Below are 9,816 nucleotides of genomic sequence, written 5' to 3' on the forward strand. Positions count from 1 at the left end.
GACAGCCCTGTTCATTCACTTTAAAGGGCAACTTAAACCTGTTTTCTGAAAAAGACAGTCTGAGTAGGTAATGTAAAGCCTATAATTTCCTGTGCATTAGATTTGTTTTCTTCAAGGTTTCTGGCTGTTTATTTTATGAAAATTAATTCTTTTGAAAGTGTCAGTTTGTTTGGATGTATCAAATGCACCAAGTCCAATGGTCTTCCAAGTATGACTTTCACTAGTATGTCCAACCTTGGTTTACCTTGGTTTTTATGTTCTTATAGAACCACCCAGCTTTAGAAGCCTATCACAGAGGACACGTTATACGGGTCCTAAGGTACTATGCATGTGTAATTTAGGACTGACTTTTTAAGCTGATTTTGGTTTTCATTTGTGTCCAAAAACTCATGCTAATGCAATGATCAGTCTTGCATGGTATAAGTTCAACATATATATATATATATATATATATATATATATATATATATATATATATATATATTTTTTTTTTATATATATATATTTTTATATATTATATATATTTATAACAAACTGAATTGTAAAAAGCCTGCTTCACCTTTATGTCTCTTACTCTGAGAACTTTTCCATCAGTCTTTTTTTTTTTTTTCATTTTTATTCAACTACTGTGTTAAATTCTGTGAAGAGGGTCACTGTATTCAACAGGCTATTTGCAATCTTACAAAGTAAATTATCCTCCTCTACCAAAAGGCTCACAGTGTACATTTTTATATGCATAATAATGGCCATGGTGTGTTTATTCTCTGTATGTGTATCAGCACTGTACATATGTTGGAAAAGAAATAGGATGAATCTGGGAGGGGAAAAATTATCTTACCTACCTAGAGGTAATTCTTTTGTCTGTGTAGCCTCTTTCTGACATACAGTTAGAGTTGAATATAATCACTGATACTCACATTCATTTTAATGGAGTTCATATATTAGAATTTCAAAGTAACTGCCATTTTTGCTTCACCAGTTATTAATCTCTATTAACTAATAGTTGACCAATAGATATTAAATCCAGGGAATTTTCCACAACCTTTAAGCATCTTTAAACCTCTAAGCATTAAAGAAGTTCAATTTTATTACAATACAATGGGAGAAACACAACAGACCTGATAGAATTATCAGCACCATGTGCACACACTTACAAGCTTCAGTTATTTAGTCTTCATAGTTATGCACTGTGCAGATACATAATTTCCGAATCTATTTTTTTTGTCTTTTGATAACAAGCCCTCCAGAGTGAATATGAACAATCTGAGTTGGGCTAGCTGCCAAAATCTCTTGGGCTCCATTGCTAATTCATATGTGCAATTTGTGCATTGAAAGGGCAATGAGATCCCATTTAGACACAGCACCTGTTGTGTGTGTGGAACAACTTCTTTTAGACTAGGGAAGTGTCACTTAATCCTACTGATTGAAAACAGGGAAATGGCAAACACTGAGCAGGCAATTTCACATCCAATATGGATGCATGTCTCCATGTCATTTATGAGGACAGTCACAGAGCAATCCTGAACCCAATGGCCAAGCCCTTCTCTACTGCATGTAGAGTATCTGTATCCATGCATAGTTTTCATTCATTTCATAAACTACATTGTTTATGAAAGAGTGAAAATAATGTACAAATTAATGGGGGTTTTTAATCACATACCATAAATCTGAAAGTTAGTATCAGTAAAATATCATAATACAGATTCTTTTTTTTTTATTTATTTTATCTTTAAATACAGCAATAAAAACTGTAGGGATTGTTCCATCCAATGCAATACCAAACGCCCCTGTTTACTTGATTTTGTTGAAATACCAAAAGCGGCTGCTATCATAGCTATCAACGAAACTTTACATTGCATTGACCATACTAATTGGACACAGAGTTTTGCAATTTGTGTAATGACACATACAAATACCACACAGATCTGTTCAATGTCAGTTACTAAGTGGTCGTTATGCAACAATTTGTTTATCCTAAAAAAATACAACAGAGAGAGAGGATGGGAATATTTCATTTCAGGCTGATAGATACCAGTTTAAAATAGAAAAATGTCATGTTTGCGCTATGGCACAAAGGACTCCAAAGAGTGCTGTAAAAGGTTTTTCTGTCACTCTGTATTTCATTGGTTATCTTTTACCATTAATGCATTTACTGCCATAGATGAAAATTGGAAATTAAAGTGAAATATGCTTGATGGGAACTGATTTCTCCTCTCAATCAGCCACATGCTGAGAAGCAGCCTGAAATAATAAAAAGTGACTGAACAGGTGGGCCAGAGTCCACAGATGCCCATTGCAGAAGGTTACATTACAGCACTGAAAGTCCTCAAATATACCTTACATTAGTATGTCAACATTTCAGTTATGCAGTTCAGTAAATGAATAATTGCACCGGTCACCCACCACATATTTAACAGTGAATATGGGAAGAGTCACAACAAACTGGAAACACTACTTGTAATATCTTCAATTTTATATATATATATATATATATATATATATATATGTATGTATAATTGGTGCAACATGGTGCAACATTTGGAGTGTTGAAGTGGTGGAATTAATATTGGAGATATACAAGTCAGCAGTATGTGTTTCTGGATTTCTATGAGTTAGAAATCTGAGTAATATCATCCTGGGAACAGATTCTGTCTGGAATAGATAAAGACCGTGCTGTATACAAAACATGCAACTATTTAGAAAAAAAAGGATTTTGAAAACATTTTTAAAAATAAGACCTCATGTGTAGTCAGTAAGTCTACACATTTTTGGAAATACTGTCATTTATGTCAGTGATTAACAATGTCTTCATTTGTTCTTCCTGTTCTTTGTGAATGCCATGTTTTACAGAATTGAGAACGAGGGTAATATGACATCTTTTCTGGTCATCTTTCCATGTGGATGACATAAACATGCAACTGATTGCATTTTAACAAAGGAAGAGATGAAGATGAGACAGTTCTTTAAAGCATGAGTGTCTTGTTTGTCGTTTCTGTTTTGCTGGTTGTTGGTTGTTCATTATTCATCCTACATGGTTCTGATGGTCTCATAGACACATCCACCTCTTTCAGTGTTTGATCAGAGGATGTAACTTATTCTTGACCAGTGAATACAGTGAGGAGACATTCCAGCTCCCTGATATCTTCCACTGGACTATCTTGGCTGTGTACTGCTGATAAGTGAGCACAAGTTTAGCCTGTCTGGCTGGAAAGCAGCCAGTTTTACTGACCACCCCCATTTGTTCAATCCAACAGTTAAAAACTGTCAGTACTCCGGCCCCCTAGCTGTTGTTGTTGTGTTCCCCCCGTCTGTCTATGTGGTCCACGTGCTTTTGTTTTCCCTTGTGTTCCAGCCCTTCGCCGCTCTCCGCCCTGTCCCTGCCCACCTGATTTCCAGATCACCTCCAACTGCCTGCCTGCTCACCTGCATCCCATCGCCTCATTAGCTCAGCCCTATTTATACCCCGCTTTAGTTTTCGTGTCACTGTATCGGTGTTCTACTCCTGCCTGACTTCGGACCTCGTCTCTGCCTGCCGCATCCTGTCTTGGTTACCTGTTCCGGTTGCCCACCCGATTCTCACCCAGCCTGTTCCCATCCCTGATCCCCGCTTCCAGTTTGTTAATTCGAGTCTGCCCAGCGATTCCAATTAAAGTCTGTCAAACCCGCACTCGCCTGGTCCGCGTCTGAGTCCGCGCCTGCACCCTGACAAAAACTGCTGATCACAAAAAAGATACATCTTTGTGCAGTAGTAAACTGCAGTAAGACTTTGATCTGCAGGACTGTTTTTCACAGTGCTCTATTCTCTCCAAGGTAATCCAAAAGCTAATCCAATTTTTTTCTCCAAGGTAATCCAAATGAAGAAGATAAGTTCTGGAATGTAGCTAGGAAGTTAACTAGCTTTGGATACTTTACACTTGGCAAAAAAGCATTCATATTGTACAATGCCTTTTTAGCGTATGTGCAATATTATGGGCAATAGTGTTAGTTGTAGTTTGGCATTATGTTGCTGTGTGTATGCACTCACTTATGATTACTTTGAGTAACATTGCCTCTTCCCTACACTGAAAGTGTTTTTGCAGCACAAATCATGTCTTTTTATAATACCTTACATGATGGAGTGATACTATGCAGATGAAATACTGAACAACAAACCATACAGATGTCCACTGCAAACACACCAACACACACACAAACACTCGCACACATGCACACATATTCATGAAGTGAATGATAGACAAAAAGGAATGGGACATACGCTAATGTAATTGTGACACAGGAGAAATTCTCTTCAGTTTTTTCTGGTGGGACAAAATGTGCAGCAATGTGATCATTGAACCATAAGCAGTGGCAGATAAACGTGCTTCATATTTACATTTATTCCTTTTACATAGAAAGTCTTATTACTGTCCATTTCAATGAATCTAGATTTCAGCAGCACAGAAAATCTCTGCAGTGTGAAGCACTCTGATGACCTGAATAAGAATTAGCCCGATCAAAGGCAAAACAAACCGTTAGAACATTGTGGCCTTAACGTCACATGCACGGTTGTTGCACTAAATATACTAAATATAAAAATAATTGGAAATAGAGGGAGGTTGAAAAGATGCAATTAAATGCAATTAACAAATGCAGCTATAGGCTGAATATGTTGAAATGCAGGCATTCCAGATTGGATTACAGTCCAATGGTGAGAGGTGTAATAATGGGATTAGGTTTTACAATGATATGGCAAAATTAGAAGAAAAATGAAGAAACAAAAGCTGAAGAAGAGGAATAAGAATATAAGGAAGAATGCATGAAACATCACAACAAGTTTAGCCCTATACTTTTGCCTTAAGAAACTGTGTCTTATTTCGGTGTGTTCAGATTATGTTCGATAGTGCCGAGGGAAATGTCTGAAAAGAGTCAGAACCTGGGTCATTACTGTCATTTCTGTACAACCTGTCACCCTGTAACTTTTTGCATACTTGCCATCCAAACAGGAGTAAATTGTTCAGCAAAAGATATGAAATCCAGTCAATTCAAAGACTATTCTGATACTAAAACTATGAACACTCCACCTCAGAAGTGCAGAGAAATCAACTTTGGAATGGCAGTAGGATGGAAGCAACTGTGACAGGAATGCACATTTTAACTGCAGAGAAAGATGTGAATTCTATGGCTCAGTTACCAGTTGGGCAGTGAGATATATCATTGTCTAGTTTCGGTCATGAGCAGCCACTGCCAGTAATCAGGATTATAAAGGACTGGATGAAAAAGGAAAAGAAGTATGCAGCTAAAAGTGGGGAAACATTTGTGAACAGAAGTTGTAGTGAGAAGGAAGTCCACGCTGAGAAAAAAATGTCCAAGAAAAAGAGGAACAGAGGAAACAGAGGCACACAGGCTTTTAGGTCCCTGCATATTTGCATAAATGTTTCAACTTATACTTTAAATTTTAAAAATTGTCAGTTCAACTAATTCAGGACAATCTTAAAAAACAGCAAGAGCAGAAAGAAATTAGTTTCTAATCTTCCACATAGCCAGCCATGGACAACTTCTGAAATAAGGATATCGACAGAGTATGCCTAATTCAGAAGGCTTGGACTGAAGCACAGTAGATGTGTGTGTGTGTGTGTGTGCGCACGCATAAAATATATACTAATGAGTGGTCCACTAAACAGTTTTATGCATAGAACAAAAAAATCAGAAAAAAAGCTCAAACCAAATTAGTTCTAAGGGTATATCTGGAGGTGGTATCTTACTTTACTTATCCTTTGTTCTTCCAGGTGTTCCTGTTGAGATTAGAGAATCTCTTTTTCAAGAGAGCACTTACAGTGCTCCATTTAAGAGAAAAGGGTACACACCCCTCAGTAAACAGCTACGGTAGCAAGAGCGAAGGAGGAGCTGAGAAAAATATCTCACCTTTTAAAGTGGCATCTCATTTTCCTCCTTTGGTGTTTTGGACACAGCTTGAGGGGAAGAAGTCTAAATCCTTAGAGACCACATCTGTATTTACAATCCTTTTGCTCTGTTGAAATTCTGGGAACCTTCCATTTACGTTTGTCAAAAGATATTTGGCAGCAACTCACCTATATACAGTATCTCTTGGCAAATGTACAGTCAGTGTGGTCCGACCCAAAGAGGAGCGTGGAGCCTCTGACAACACATGGTACTCACTCAAGCAAAAAGCCTTAAATCTGCAACTCAAAAAAGAACACATTTCTTGCACAGGACACTGGAACCTATATACATATATAGCCAGGTTTCTACTGACCCATCTTTTGAAACAGAGGCATTTCCAGCATGCTCCAGATATGGCAGGAGACTGGAGGCAAAGTTAGTCAGATGTAGGTAGAGGTGTTTGGCTGGATAAATTACCACTGTTATACAACTTTTCTACAACTTTATCTGCCATCTTTTTGTTATGGTCTATGGAAATTTGAGGACTCAGCAATCATATATACATACAAATATATATTGTCATTGACAAACATGGTCCATCCCTCTGCTTGCTCATACTCATATGTGATTGTAAATACACTTTTGAATCATGTACTGTTCCACAATCCTTCATTTCAGGACACTATTTATTTTGAAAAATTGTTAGTAGTTTGATAACTGCCATCACCATGGTTCCAAAATGCACCTTGAGAGCTATTACAGCCAAGGCCATTGAGATTCACAGATCAATTGGAAAAAATATTGTACAGAATTCAGTATTAGATTATGGAAAGGGAAGAAAAAAACACCAGCCATTAAATCATTTTGTCATTTCCTATCACAAAGTAAGAAAGGTACAAGAATAGTCATGTCCTCCTTTTCCTAAAAGAGTTTTTGGGACCAAGAGGGAGGCCATTTCCATAGTTAAGCTCACAGTTATTTTTGAATTATTCCAAGGACATTGCTCTTTTTTTTTTTTTTGCAACACATACACACTTTCCTTCAGATGTAATCATGAATCATAAATATCAGTCAGGGACATACAATCTGCATGCAATTTCTGTTCTTTTGAATATTTTAAAATCATGATGATTCATTTCAAATTACACATCAAAGCATCACAATTATCTAAATGGCACCGTTGAAACGATTACCTGGAAAATGTATGATGAAGGTTAATGTTTAAAATGGGACTTCACAAGACTTATAGTTCAGCCTGTCTAAAAACAAGAGAATGGTGGAAGTGACCTGGTGTGATGTGAACTTAATACATTTATAATAATTTCATATGGGGTGGTGGCTATATCTAACAACTAAGGTGCATATAACTGTGTTATAAAGAAATATATCTTAGAGAAATCATGTGTTCACTTAGCCTGGAAACTCATTATGATTCCTGTCCATTAAGATATCACATACAGTTTACAGTTTAAACTCATGCTCTAATGACCAATTGGATGAGTTATGATATAGGAATATTATTACAAAATACTGCAACTTACATACAGTAGAAATTTGTTATTTAAAACTAAGTAGCTGACACAAAATTGTGCTACATATTTAACATACATCATCAGGTTTGAATTCAGGTCACAGTGTTTTGATATGATCCAAATATATTTTAAGTTAAGGACTCTACACTCTATATTTTGTAGACTTAAGAATGGCATACCAGGCACCTAACAACCCACATGTTTCTTGGCAACGCACTGAATAATGTTGGTCGCGCATGAACACATACAGAATTTGTCACCTTTGCAGTTTTTTATGTGGGTGAAGGAAAATATTTAGAAGTTTTTAGACTCCAGAAGTTTTAGCGGCAAGGAAAAAAGAAGCAATGACTTCAAAGGCTTTTACAAGATTGCCTGGCAATTTGAAATGCAAAACAAGTGTTACGTTATAATAAGCTCTGAGACTAAATGTCAAGTCATGCATACACAATGCAATTTAGTCAACATCTAATTTCCGAAAATGGTCATGGTAAGAGAACATTACAGGTAAAGTTGGAATAGAAGTTTTGTTTGCATGCGACTATGTGGTGGGGTATATGTCATGGCAGAATGAGTGTTAGTATGAGCAAGCATCGTTGCAGGAATTGGTATGCAAAGTGGAGGCAATTATGCTGATGTGATCTGTAGGGTGGGAATAATGTTGAATTAGTATGGTAGGTGGACATTATGCTGAATTGATACGTAGGGTGGGGGTAGATATGCTTTGAGTATGTTTGTAGGGATAGTTACACAGGGTATGGAAGGCAGGATATACCATATTGATGGAACTGCATGCACAACAGAATATTAACGGTAACACTTCTGTAGAAGCTATTAAGGATGGGGACTGACACCTTGGGGCTTGATACAGCTGTGGTTGTAATTTGGGTGTTGTTATGCAGGGCAGATAAATCATGGTATTACACTCTCGTTTAGTAGTATGCCAGGTGGGGGTACATAGAGTCTGTGGTGGTGATCGTGGACGATGATGGGTAATGATGTCATTTTGAAGATTCTGTAATTATGTAAAATTAACTTTTGTGGTAACTGTTGTGGGTCTGATATACCATAGCTATTCTGAGGGTAGTAATAAGTGTTCCTGAATATTCAGAGTGTACTAATCATCCCCTCAACATTGTTTTCTATGAGAGTATGCGTTTGTGAAGTGTCTCTTTTTGGTCGACAGAGGAATAAGTATGGAATAAGTACATCTGGATCTTTGGTCTTTGTTTCAGCACAATGTTCTGGTCAGCTGTTAATTATGAAATTCAATGTTGGGGATTTCGGTGAGTCTTTGAAGGAGTGCAGTTTGAATTGATTCAGTCACACTGACCACTATATTTACCCTGCACTCACGTTAAATAATTACCGGCTGATTCATGACTGCCTACACCTTACATAAATGCCCAAACTATTACAACCAGATCATCAATAACTACCTTGACCCTGCATAGCTCCCCCAACCACACAGCATAGAATATCTACTCTTACATCAGAATCCTCAGGATATCTACCGTAATCTCACATGAAGTTATTCCTTTCATTGCTTTTGTTCCCCAAAACAGCTTCAGTTGCAGCTGTTTAAATAAATTAAAGAAATTTATGCATTTATGCTATAGAACAGTATCTGTTTTCACTTAGAAATACATTGTGATCATGCAATTACAGATGTTTGCAGAGATCGCAGAGATAACTGGCTATGTATGCAGGTGAAAATGTCAAAGGTTGGGAAGCTGGAGGGATGTCTGGCACGTAAAATTAGATCAGGTCTTTTTCCAAATCGACAGATCCACCATACATGTTAGCAAATACAACAGCACTTCTATGCACGTTTCCCTTATCCCTTCAACATATCTCCTCAGCTTCACACTTTGATTTCAGGCACAATCCACCCTCTGTAACCACACCACAGCTGGAGCTGGTACAGTCAGCAGACAGCCAGGAACAAGTGGTGGCCAATCAATGATTAGTTCCAAGCTGCAAAGAGGAATGACAAAAATGTGTGCTCAATTTAACACTGGCACACCTCAGATGTTGCTTGGAACACAGACTAAACTTGAAATTTGTTCATTTGAATGATAGAAAATATTCCTCAAACAATTTCAGGTGAATCTAAAACCAAGTGACTCATAAAATGCACCAGGAGCATGTACTATGTTTGAGAAAAGTGCCTGTTAAAAGCTACTTAAATAAGGGTGAGAACAACTGGCAGGTTTGCAAGTACCATCATATCTGATTTGAATTTTTTTCTGTGAAAATTCTTGCTTGTAGCAGGATGATGATAATACTGTGTAGTATATGCAAAAAGGCACCTCATTTCCATTCTGGACCGTGCAAAAACAGAATCAGAATATGCTTCAATCAATACAACATCAATGAAAACATGCGCACATCAGCCGCTGCATTA

This window comes from Megalops cyprinoides, chromosome 9, assembly GCF_013368585.1.
Source record: "Megalops cyprinoides isolate fMegCyp1 chromosome 9, fMegCyp1.pri, whole genome shotgun sequence".
NCBI classification, from domain to species: Eukaryota; Metazoa; Chordata; class Actinopteri; order Elopiformes; family Megalopidae; genus Megalops; species Megalops cyprinoides.